Source organism: Mandrillus leucophaeus, unplaced genomic scaffold (genome assembly GCF_000951045.1).
Source record: "Mandrillus leucophaeus isolate KB7577 unplaced genomic scaffold, Mleu.le_1.0 Scaffold713, whole genome shotgun sequence".
NCBI classification, from domain to species: Eukaryota; Metazoa; Chordata; class Mammalia; order Primates; family Cercopithecidae; genus Mandrillus; species Mandrillus leucophaeus.
In genome coordinates, this window is record NW_012107731.1 from 83818 (window position 1) to 96824 (window position 13007).

Below are 13007 nucleotides of genomic sequence, written 5' to 3' on the forward strand. Positions count from 1 at the left end.
CACTGCTCAAGGAAATAAAAGGGGACACAAACAAATGGAAGAACATTCCATGCTCATGGATAGGAAGAATCAATATTGTGAAAATGGCCATACTGCCCAAGGTAATTTATAGATTCAATGCTATCCCCATCAAGCTACCACTGACTTTCTTCACAGAATTGGGAAAAACTACTTTACATTTTAGATGGAACCAAAAAAGAGCCCTCATTGACAAGACAATCCTAAGAAAAAAGAACGAAGCTGGAGGCATCATGCTACCTGACTTCAAACTATACTACAAGGCTACAGTAACCAAAACAGCATGGTGCTGGTACCAAAACAGAGATATAGACCAATGGAACAGAACAGAGGCCTCAGAAATAAGACCACACATCTACAACCATCTGATCTTTGACAAATCTGACAAAAACAAGAAATGGGGAAAATATTCCCTATTTAATAAATGGTGCTGGGAAAACTGGCTAGCCATATGTAGAAAGCTGAAACTGCATCCATTCCATATACCTTATACAAAAATTAACTCAAGATGGATTAAAGACTTAATTATAGTAAAACCTAAAACCACAACAACCCTTGAAGAAAACCTGTGAAATACCATTCAGGACATAGGCATGGGCAAAGTCTTCATGACTAAAACACCAAAAGCAATGGCAACAAAAGCCAGAATAGACAAATGGCATCTAATTACACTAGGGTGCTTCTGCACAGGAAAGAAACTATCATTTGGATGAATAGGGAACCTACAGAATGGGGGACATTTTCTGTAATCTATTCATCTGACAAAGGGCTAATATCCAGAATCTACAAAGAACTTAAACAAATTTACAAGAAAAAAACAATCCCATCAAAAAGTGGGCAAAGCATATGAACATACACTTCTCAAAAGAAGACATCTATGCAGCCAACACACATATGAAAAAAATGGTCATCATCACTGGTCATCAGAGAAATGCAAATCAAAACCACAACGAGATACCATTTCACACCAGTTAGAATGGTGATCATTAAAAAGTCAGGAAACAACAGATGCTGGAGAGGATGTGTAGAAATAGGAACGCTTTTACACTGTTGGTGGGAGTGTAAATTAGTTCAACCATTGTGGAAGACAGTGTGGCAATTCTTCAAGGATCTAGAACTAGAAATACCCTTTGACCAGCAATCCTATTACTGAGTATATACCCAAAGAATTATAAATCATGCTACTATAAAGACACATGCACAGGTATGTTTATTGCAGCACTATTCACAATAGCAAAGACTTGGAACCAACCCAAATGCCAATCAATAGTAGACTGGATAAAGAAAATGTGGTAATATACACCATGGAATACTATGCAGCCATAAGAAAGGATGAGTTCATGTCCTTTACAGGGACGCAGATGAAGGTGGAAACTATCATTCTCAGCAAAATATCAGAAGTACAGAAAACCAAATACCGCATGTTCTCACTCATAAGTGGGAGTTGAACAATGAGAACACATGGATGCAGTGAGGGGAACATCACACACTGGATCCTGTTGGGCGGTGAGGAGCTGGGGGAGGGATACTGTTAGGAGAAATACCTAATGTAAATGATGAGTTGATGGGTGCATCAAACCAACATGGCACATGTATACCTATGTAACAAACCTGTACGTTGTGCACATGTACCCTAGAACTTCTAGTATAATAATAATAAAGAAAATAGCCAAATAATAAAGTATTTATTATTTAGTTTAACTTTATATTCTAAATAATGACAGGTTTGTCTACAAGTATTTATCCCATTACATTTACCTAATTATTTTAATTGTTTACCTATATTATTTATGAAAACTGTGATAATCATCACTTAAAGTTATGAAATCACCATTGCAAAATAATAACTGTAATAGTGAAAAAGAGCTGACCTAACTGACTTCATCTTTCTTTTTTTTCTTTTTTTTTTTTTTTTTAAGATGGAGTCTCACTCTGTCACCAGGCTGGAGTGCTGTGGCATGATCTTAGCTCACTGCAACCTCTGCCTCCCAGGTTCAAGTGATTCTCCTGCCTGAGTCTCCTGAGGAGCTGGGACTATAGGCATGTGCCAACATACCTAGCTAATTTTTGTATTTTAATTAGTGATGGGGTTTCACCATGTTAGCCAGGATGGTCGTGATTTCTTGACCTTGTGATCCGCCTGCCATGGCCTCCCCAAGTGCTAGGAATACAGCTGTGAGCCATCACGCCCAGCCTCATCTTGCTTTTAACCTCCAAGCTGTCCTTGCTTATTCCTGGGCATATGCTGAACTAACTTTGGGAGGAATGTAGTTAATAGTTTAGCTTTGAAACACAGGTGATAGCAGTCATTTCCCAAAACAAACCTCCTTACTGCCTGTGGACTAGACTGCCTAAAGTCACAGGATTAGAAGTTATGATAACCTTACTAAATTCAAGATGCAACTATTGTTAGATTGTATACGGAGACCAATTTTACTTAGATAGGGAGCATCTTTTTCTTTTTTTTTTAACTAGATCTCTAAGCTCTGGGCAGAGCTCACTTTATCCTGGGTTTCCAAAAAGGAAGAATTATTATGAGGCTAGACCACATGATGCTTTTACAGTGCACTTAATTTTTTAAAAACAAGTACATTTCTAAGTGTCTAAACTACATTGTTCCATTAAAAACCCAAAAATAGCCTCTGTTGCAATAACTGTTTTAGTCAAAAAAAATTTAAAAAGTTTATCTTGCCAAGTTTGAGGATGCACACTTGTGACACAGCCTAATGAGGTCCTGACAACATGTGCCCAAGGTGGTCAGAGCACAGCTTGGTTTTATACATTTTTTACATACATTTTAGGAGATATGAGACATCAATCAACATATATAAAATGAACATTGGTTTGGTCTGGAAAGGTGGAACAACTTGAAGAAAAAATGGGGCAACTCAAGGTGGAGAGGGATCTTCCAGGTCACAGGTAGTTGAGAGACAAACGGTTGCATTTTTCTGAGTTTCTGATTAGCCTTTTCAAAGGAGGAGTTCAGATAGGCATTTATCTCAGTAAGCAGAGGGATGACATTGAACAGAATGGGAGGTTTGCCTTAAGCAGTTTCTAGCTGAAATTTTCCTGACAGTTTAGTGATTTGGGGAGGGGGGTCCAAGATATTTTCCTTTCACACTATCATGATTGTAACTTATTTTGATCAAAGAAATAATTACATCTACTTATCCTTGCTTACAAGTGAAAAACCTGAGATTTCATAGTGTGGATTCACCAATTGCTGGCTATTTGACATTAGAAGTGTCAGCTTTTCTGAAACATGTTGCTCTCAGCTGTAAAATAGGGATAATTGTAATAGGTGGGTACCAAGATTGTCAAGACACTCACATGAAATAATGAAAGAAAAAGTGCTTAGTAGTTTCTGGAATGTTAAATGCATGTCATTGCCTTTCATCCACGAAATCCCAGTAACATGGATCAGTTTACAGAGTGTTCATTCTCCAGAAGAAAAGCACTGACACTGCATGGTGGCCCAGAAAGTAATTCATTTTCTTTTATGTGCTACTCACTGCCATTTATCCCAGAACAGTAACAACTTTTTCCTAAAACTTCCCTTTCAGTTCATCAGTACTGACCTGTGCAAATGATAGCCATGTGCTGAGCAGATACTCAGGAATTTGATTCTCATTATTATTCAGTGGCAGCTCTTGTTAGAGAAGAGTTGTTGGGATCTGGTAAAGGTATATTACCATGTGAAAAACATATTTGGGGTCTTCTCCTCCAACCCAGGTTAGGGGAATTCTCCCACAGAACCTGGTAGCCACTGTTTCAGTGAGTTGGGATACGTGTACTGGTGCTGCCTATGACTTCATTTCCTTCCTCTAAATCTTCCCAGGTTCTCATGCCCCACCAGCCAAGAAACATACAAATCTTTTCTGTTCTGCAGAATAGATTCCCAAGGTCTCTGCTGGGAAATACTGACTACTGTTTTCTGTGTCACATGGGCTGACAGTCTGGAGTACATTTCCATCTCAATGCTGCCTTTTCCCAGGCTGATTAGTTTCTTCAGTCAGATAATACCTCATATTTTGGTCATCATTAGATAAGCCACTCATCTCCTGATAGGAAAGGAATCCTGCTGCGAAACTCATGCTGCCACCTCACATGTCTGCATCTGCATTAAAGTGTGGACATTGAAGATAGGCCATGTGGTAGAAAGGAAAGTAGACTAGATTTGGCATTGGCCAGAGCTATATTCCCACTAAATGCAAGTAATTTAATGTGTGTCTGTGTCCTCTTCTCTTTAAATGAAGAGAATACTCCCAACCTTACAGCATTGTTAGAATTAAATGAGGTAACATGCAAAACACCTAGAACATGTAGGAGTACAAACATATTAACTGTATTTCTGATTTACACACACAAAAATGTTGTATTAACTGGTTTCACCTGTCACAAAACATGAAAATCAGTAGCAGAGTGTGCCTTTAACTTAACAATACTTTTTACAACACAGAATTTGCAGGTTGTCTTGGTCTGTTTCGTGTAGCAACAGAATATCTAAGACTGGTTAATTTATACAGAGAAAAGGTTTACTTAGCTCACAGTTCTTCTGGCTGGGAAGTTCAAGGGTCTTAGCTTCTGGAGAGGGCTTTCATGCTGCATCATAACATGGTGTATGTTGTGGGTGAGCAGCAACTATTCAAGGCCATTACACAGTGGTAAGAAGAATTTACTAAGGCAGCTCTGAGTAAAAGAAGGCAGATTTATTAGAAAAAGTATAAAAATACTTTGCAAGAAAGCAATGGGCAGATCAGCATGAGAAGAACTGACTGCAAACAGACAAAGGCTTGCTGGGGATTTTATAGAATGGTGCTGTACTGTGAGCTGAAGAGGGCTTTGTGCAGTACTGATAACGCCAAGGTTGTGGTGAGCTAGCTAACTTGTATTTTTTGTGTCAGTTGAAGGTCTGGTTATAGATGAGCACAGGAAAATTGTGAGTTATTTGCACAGGAGGGCTATGTGTCCTGGACCATGAAGAAAAGCAGACTTAGAGTTTATCTGGTCTCTCTTTCTGCTTTCTTCTGCTCCCACCACCCTGAATCCTTTTCCCTAATTGGAACTCAACAGTGTATAAAGTCAAAGGGGAAGAAGACACATGAGAAGAGACAAACCCTGAGTAGTATCTTGACTTTATAAAAATCCATTCTTATGGGAACTAATTAATTTCCTCTAGAACTAAACCAATCTTGCCAGAAAAAGAACTCACTACTGCAAGAATGACACCAAGCCACCAGCAAGGACAGTGTCCCATGACCCAAACATCTCCCATTAGTTCCTACCACCAAACACTGCCATACTGGGGAACAAATTTCAATATGAGTTTTTGTAGGGACAAACAAACCATATGTAAACCACAGCACATGTAATACTCATTTTTGGTGACATTGCAGCCTTGAGTCAGGAAGAAAAAGCAAAAATTAAGATTAATCCTAAATAAAAAATGAAAGTGAGTCACTGAGAGACACTTGGACTTTTTAAAGAAAGTGCTCCTCTGCTTATCATAGCCTCCCTCTTTCATCCTTCACTCACTTTTAAATCTTTTTTGACATAGCATTTTCAGTGTCCCCCACTCTGTTTCCAAATTCCTACCTCCAGCCAAGATATACCCTTCCCTGCCTCAATGATTTCCATATACTTATCAGAACCCAACATATACCTACACCTTTTAACTCAGAGTTTCTGCACTCAAGACCCAGAGACCCCAAAAAACTAATATCCAAAGGCTGGAAAGTAGAATCAGATGCCTATTGCTTGATTTTCTGATACTAATCTTTCTTTCAAATTTCTTTAGGACCAGTGCTACCTTTTATTGGTAGAACATTAACTTACATAAATGTAAGTTAATGAATATCATAACAATAAAGAAATAAACTGGACCAATAGCAGGTAGAGAAACCCATACTGTGGTGAAAGGAATTGAGAACGTTAACTCTAAAAAAAAAAGCAACAGGCATTGAAATCTATAGCCTCATTTGTTACTACATAGCTCCACATGAAATAAAAAAAAAAACCTTTAAAGTGGCCTTGAAGGTCTATTTTAACCTCCCAGTCAGTGCAGAAGCCTTCTGTACCATACTCCTGATATTTTGCCATATAGGCTTTGCTTAAATACCTCAAGGATAGGGAGTTCACTATTTCTAGTAAAATGAGGCCAGTTACATTAATGAGCAATTCCTCTAGCTAGGCAGTTCTTCTTTGTATTCCATTAAGTCAGATTCTAATTGTTTCTAGGTCTGTTTTCTAGAACAACACAGAGAAGATGAATTTCCCTTCCGTATGTTAGCCTTTCAGATATTTGAATGCAGTGGTCACCTCCTCTAGAATATTCTCTTCATTAGGGTAAGCATGGCTAGTTTCTTTAATTGTTGCCTCTGTTAGATCTTGTATCTTCTAGGATGTCTCCCAATAAATGTACTTCTATTTGAATTTTCCTCTCTAATGCAAAGGACCCAGAACTAAACTCAGCACTCTACCTGTACTGACTACATTACCTGTATAGTGGTCCCAATGAGAGTTTGGTAGCCAATTTAAGATTCAGCATGTGTTACATTGAAATATTCCATGATTTGAATTTATTTTCTCAGTACAAATATAACCTTGTCAATCAGATCCTCAACAAAGGTAAACACCACCAGTAATAATGATAGCCACAAGTAACACCACACCACCCCTACCCCACCCTTGGCTTCTGTGATACTATTTCTTCTAGATCATTTCTTCTTTACTGATCCCTTCAGTGTTGTTCTTTCCCACTGTTCCATCCTCCTTTTTTACATTTCTGCATGTATTGAATGTCCAGGATTTAGGTAGCTACTCTTAACATACTAATTGCTCCAAAATATATAGTCACCTCCTTTCCTGTATTGAGATCCACATTTCAAACTGCTGACTGCACATCTCCACCTGGCTGGGTCTTAAGAACTTCATACTCACCATGTTTGCAGAAATCATTCTCTCTCTGTGATCCCGCATTCCTCCTGTGTTCCCTGCTCTGGGAACAGCACCACTCTGTACCCAAAAAAGCTTACTTGCCCTTGATTACTCCATCTCCTTCTTCCTACTGCCTCCATATTCAATGAGTTACCACATCACCTCTGTTCTACTGCCTAATTGCCTCTTCAATTTCTTTCATTCTTTATCCCCACTGCCACCAGTCTATTTCAGGCCCTTATTATTATATTTTACCAGGACTAGTAACATAGTCTCTCAACTGGTCTCTCTGCCTCCCTAGTTCTGTTTTCCCTCCCAAGTTCTCCTCCATGCTGTCACCAACATGGTACTGGTCTGTGGCCTGTTAAGAACCAGGCTGCACAGCAGGAGGTGAGCCGTGGGCAAGGGAGCATTACCACCGGAGCTCCGCCCGTGGTCAGATCAGCTACAAGCATTAGATTCTCATAGGAGCACAAACCCTATTGTGAACTGTGCATACAAGAGATCTAGGTTATACACTTCTTATGATAATCTAATGCCTGAAGATCTGAGGTGGAACAGTCTTATCCCATATCCATCCTCTCCCTGGTCTGTGAAAAACTGTATTCCACCAAACTGGTCCTTGCTGCCAAAAAGGTTAGGGAACACTGGCTTAAAGTATATAACCCAAAACTCTTCATTGTGTACAATAATCTGGCTCCTGCTAACCCTTCCAATCTCATTTCCTAGCAATTGCTAATTTATACCTGTTTGGGTACATCTAGGTCCTTAAATAGTTTATGCATTTTTATTATTGGTGGCTTTACACATGATATTCCCTCTGTTTGGAATGAATTTTCTCTTTTCTACCCTTACCAGATAAATTTATACATTGTCCTCAATACTGCACTATGTGAAGTCATTCCTGTGTCCACCCCTAGGGACAGTTCATTGCCCTATTCTCAGTAGATCTTACCACCCTTCTAAGTATATCTGTTCATATTCTGCTGACTTTATAGTTGTCCATTTTCATGTCTAACTGTTACACAAAAGCAGAGGCTGTATCTTGCTCATCTTTATCTCTTTGAAAAATAACACATAGTCTAGCCCCAAGTGCTCATAAATGTTTGCGTGAATAAAAAAATGAATGGGTGAATAATAAATGAAGGCATGTATGCACCCCGTTGGTGCATCAGTATGTCTTTTGATTCAGAATGTCTGAAAGCATGTAGTGATGTGTAGTAGTATTTGATGAAATGCTTTGGATTATATTCTGGACAATCAATTTAAATGGCCCTCATTTAATGCCACACGACTTATAAAAATATCTGTTTTAATAGGTCTCCAAGTATACTCACATAGCAATTCAGAGCAGAAATGTCAAATAAATGGGGAGAGGAAAAGAGAGAGAAAGTGAGAAGACATATTCAGTGTGACTCTCCATATTTATTTGGGCTGTTATCTGAGTTAATTATTAAATACCAGAATTTATTACCAGCTGAAATTGAGTCCCCCCCTTACTCTCTGAATGTCTGGGAAAGGATTAGTTGTTTTCATCTGTGCTGTTGTTGTAAGGAAAAGGACACAAGGCACAAAGATTTTTTAAACCTGTCCATTTTAACCTCCTATTCAGAAAAGAAAAATTTCTAAGTTTGAAGCCAAAGAAATTTCGCTCAAGAGGGGTGAAGGAGACAGGAAAAAAGCATGTTGCTAGATTGGAAGATACTGGAAATATTTTCAGTTATACTGCATAATTCCTAAAAGATATATAATGAAAGATTTTTGATCATCAGTTGTTTAGTTTCACAAACATTTATGGAGTCCCTAATTTGTGTTCAGTTTTACACTGAGTGTTGTAGGCAATGTATAAATGAATGTTGTAGGTGATGTATAAATGAATGTTGTGATTCTTACTCTCAAAGGAACTTACAGTATTTGAGGGATCGCAAAGAATGAATAAACTTGTTTGGGAGGGATGGGGTGCTGGTGATGGAGAGGGAAGGCTGCCTATGGGTTTAGAAAGATGTTAGCCAAATCAAGGTTCTAAACTGGAACATTGTAGTTAATGATAGAACAAGACCTCATTAAACCTCACTCTAGAGGTAAGTGAATTAATGTGACAGATTTGATGTTACAGTGTTCCTGGGACAGAAGAAAAGAAGGAACATATATTGAGTCTCTACTTTTTGCCGGTTATTGTATCAAGTATGGCAGAGTTGTTATCTTTTAAAATACAAACTCTGCAAAGTACATAGAGAGACTATGAGACTTGCCTAAAGTCCCACAGTATTAGACTTAAGAGAAAGGGCCATATCTTATTCGTATTAATGACAGTAGCAACACTAAACTATGTGCAGGCTCCATTCCAAGTGTTTAAACCTATTAAATCATTAAGACTCACAACAGTTCTATGAAGGATACTCAATTATTACACCATTTTTTCAAAGGAGGAAAGTGAAGCAGAGAAACTATCTTTGTATACCCAGCATTTTGCCCAGGACCTATGTCTGACACACTGTAGGCATCAAGAAAATGGTGGGCGGATGATAAAACTGGTGCTTATTCCAAAGCTGGAGCATTTCAAGTCTTGTTCTGGTGATGGAATGAGTACTAGAGGGCCCTACCAGGCAACGAAGTAGAAAATAGTGAAAAGCAGCCTGCAGGAATTTCATGAAGTAAACTTCTTCCATAGAAGAAAATAAGTATCTCTCTCTCTTTCTCTTTGACACACACACACACACACACACACACACACATCCTTCAGGAGCTCAGGCTATCTCAAATAGTGAGAAAATGAAATAATATTACCATGGATGTTATGACTGGGAGTCCAAAATTTGATTTGGTTTGATATGTCTTGCACCTTAAAACTTTGGCTAGTTCATCTAATCTCCAGGCAGATGTACTTTATAAAATTACCTCAATTTTCATCACCTCCCTTGCGATTAAGTTTTCCAGCCATGTTCTCTGTGCTTGAAGCCCTCCTGCCTCACTTGTAACTCTAATGCCATTACAGCATAGTTACTTTACAATCTTCTTCCCACAGCCCCCCAAAACGTAGACACCTCTATGTTCTCTTTAAAAAATTAAACAAGGCCAGGCTTATGCCTGTAATCTCAGCATTTTGTGTGGCTGAAGCAGGAGGATTGCTTGAGACCAAGAGTTCAAGATCAGCCTGGGCAACAAAGTGAGATCCCATTTCTGCAGAAAAAATATTTTAAAAATTAGCCAGCCATGGTAGCTGTACCTGTAGTCTCAGCTCCTTGGGAGATTGAGGTGGGAGAATTGCTTGAACCCAGAAGTTCAAGACTTCAGTGAGCTAAGACTACACAACTCTGCACTCCAATCTGAATGCCTGCACATGTACCCTAGAAAAAAAAAAAAAAAAAAAAAAAAAAAAAAAAAGGCTCCAGGCACTGTGCTTGTGCTCCCAACACTTTGAGGGGCCAAGGTGGGCAGATCGCTTCAGTCCAGGAGTTTGAAAACTGCCTTTGCAACATAGTGAAACCCCATCTCTACAAAAAATACAATAATTAGCTTGGTGTGGTGGTGCGCACCTGTAGTCCCAGCTATTTCGTGGGCTAAGGAGGGAGGATAGCTTGAGCATGTGAGGTTGAGGTTGCAATGAGCCGAGATCGCACCACTGAACTCCAGCCTGAGTGACAAATTGAGGCCCTGTCTGAAAAAAAAAAAAAAGAAAAAATAAACTTTCATGGCTAGAAAAATATTTAAATGATGTGCTAGTTTAGACGAGATTATAGCTATCTTCTCTATCTTACTTGGACTCACAAACATTCACCATTCATTTATTCTATTTTTATTTAGAAACTAGTAATAATATCACCCATTTATTAAATATCTGCATTGTATCAAGCGAGGTATTAATGAACTTGACCACTTATCTAGTTAACATCTAATTAACACACACACTATCCTGTAGTGTGTGTGTTGTTCTCTCAATTTTTATTTTATTTTATTTTTTGGTAAGTAGGTCAAATTGTAAGATCTACCATCTTTAAAATGTTCGAGCATATAAATACTATGTTGTTAACTCCAGGTACAATGTTGTACAGAATATCTCTAGAACTTATTTGTCTTGCAAAACTGAAATTTTATCCTTATTGTTTAGTAACTGCTCATTTTCCCCTCCCTGTAGCCCCTGGCTGATTCTATGAGTTTGACTATTCTACTATTCCACTCTGTGATTCTATGAGTTCGACCGTTTTAGATATTTCATATAAGTGGAATCATGCAGTATTTGTCCTGTGCCTGACTTATTTCATTTAATGTCCTCAGGCTTAATCAGGTTGTAGCATATTTCAGAATTTTCTTCTTTCTTTTTTTTTAAAGAGGAAGGATCTTGCTCCATTGCCCAGGCTGGAGTTGGAGTGCAGTGGCACAATAATAGTTCACTGTAGCCTCAGACTCTAGGACTCAAGTGATCCTCCCACCTTAGCCTGCCAAGTAGCTAGGACAACAGGCAAACACCAGATAATTATTTTTAATAAAAATATTGAGACAGGGTCTTGCTACGTTGCCCAGGCTTGTCTTGAACTCCCAGCCTCAAATAGTCCTCCTGCCTCAGCCTTTTAAAGTGCTGGGATTACAGGCATGAGCTACCTTGCCATGCCCCAGAATTGTCTTTAAAAGATCAATAATATTTCATTGTATGTGTATACCACATTTTCTTCATCAATACACCCATTGATTGACATTTGTTTCCACATATTGGCTATTGTAAATAGTGCTAAAATCAATAAACACAGGAGTACTATTGTCTATTTGAGATGCTCATTTCAACTTTGTGAAATAAATACCCAGATATGGGATTGCTTGATCACATGATAATTTTATTTTTAATTTTTAAAGAACTTTCATATTGTTTTCATAGTGGCTGACCCAATTTACATGCTCCCCATTGCTATACAAGGGTTCCAATTTTTTCCACATCCTCGATGACACTTGTGGTTTTTTGTATGGTTTTTAAAACAATATCCAATTCTAATAGGTATGAAATAATAATCTCATTGTGGTTTTGACTTTCATTTCCCTGATGATTAATGACATTGGGCATCTTTTCATACATCTATTGGATATTTATATATCTTCTTTGGAGAAATATCTATATGACTCTCCATTACTATAGCCTATTTTTAAAATAAGGTTATCAGTTTATTGTTGTTGAGCTGTTGGAGTTCCTTACACATTTTGGAGATTAACCTCCTTTTTGGATATATGATATTCTGCAAGATCCCCAGAAATATGTAAGTGTGCTATCCCCTTCTATAGGTTGCTTTTTCACTCAGTTGGTTGTTTCTTTTGCTGTGCAAAAGCTTCTGAGTTTGATGTAGTCACACTTATTTATTTTTGCTTTTGGTGTCACGTCCATGAAAGCATTGCCAAGACCAATGTCATAAAGCTTTTATTGTATGTTTTGTTTTTCTAGGAGTTTTATAGTTACAGGTCCTAGATGTGAGGCATTCATTAATACATTTTGATTTTCTGTATATGTTGTGAGATAAGGGTTAGATTTCATTCTTTTGCATGTGGATATCTAGTTTTCCCAAAAACATATGTTGAAGAGACTGTCTCATCCATACTGTGTATTCATAGCATCCTTGTAGAGGATCAATTAAACATATATATGCAAGGATTTATTTCTGAGCCTTGTATTCTATTTTATTGGTCTTTATGTCTGACTTTATGCTACTTCCATAGAGCTTAATTATTGCACCTTTGTAATATATTTTTACATCAAGCAGCATGATGTCTCCAGCTGTGTTCTTCCCCAAGCTCGATTTGGCTTTTTGAGGTCCTTTGTGGTTTCACATGAATTTATTTATTTTTTTATTTTTGTAAGGAAAAGCTACTGGGATGTTTAAAATGTAAAAATGCCACTGGAATTGAATTGAATCTCTGAGTACTATGGACATTTTAATAATATTAAATCTTTCAATCCATGAACACCAGAGGTCTTTCCATTTGTTTGTGTCATCTTTAATTTTATCCATTAATGTTTTAAAATTATCAATGTACAAGTCTTTTGCCTCCTTAGTCAAGTTTATTCCTATTTT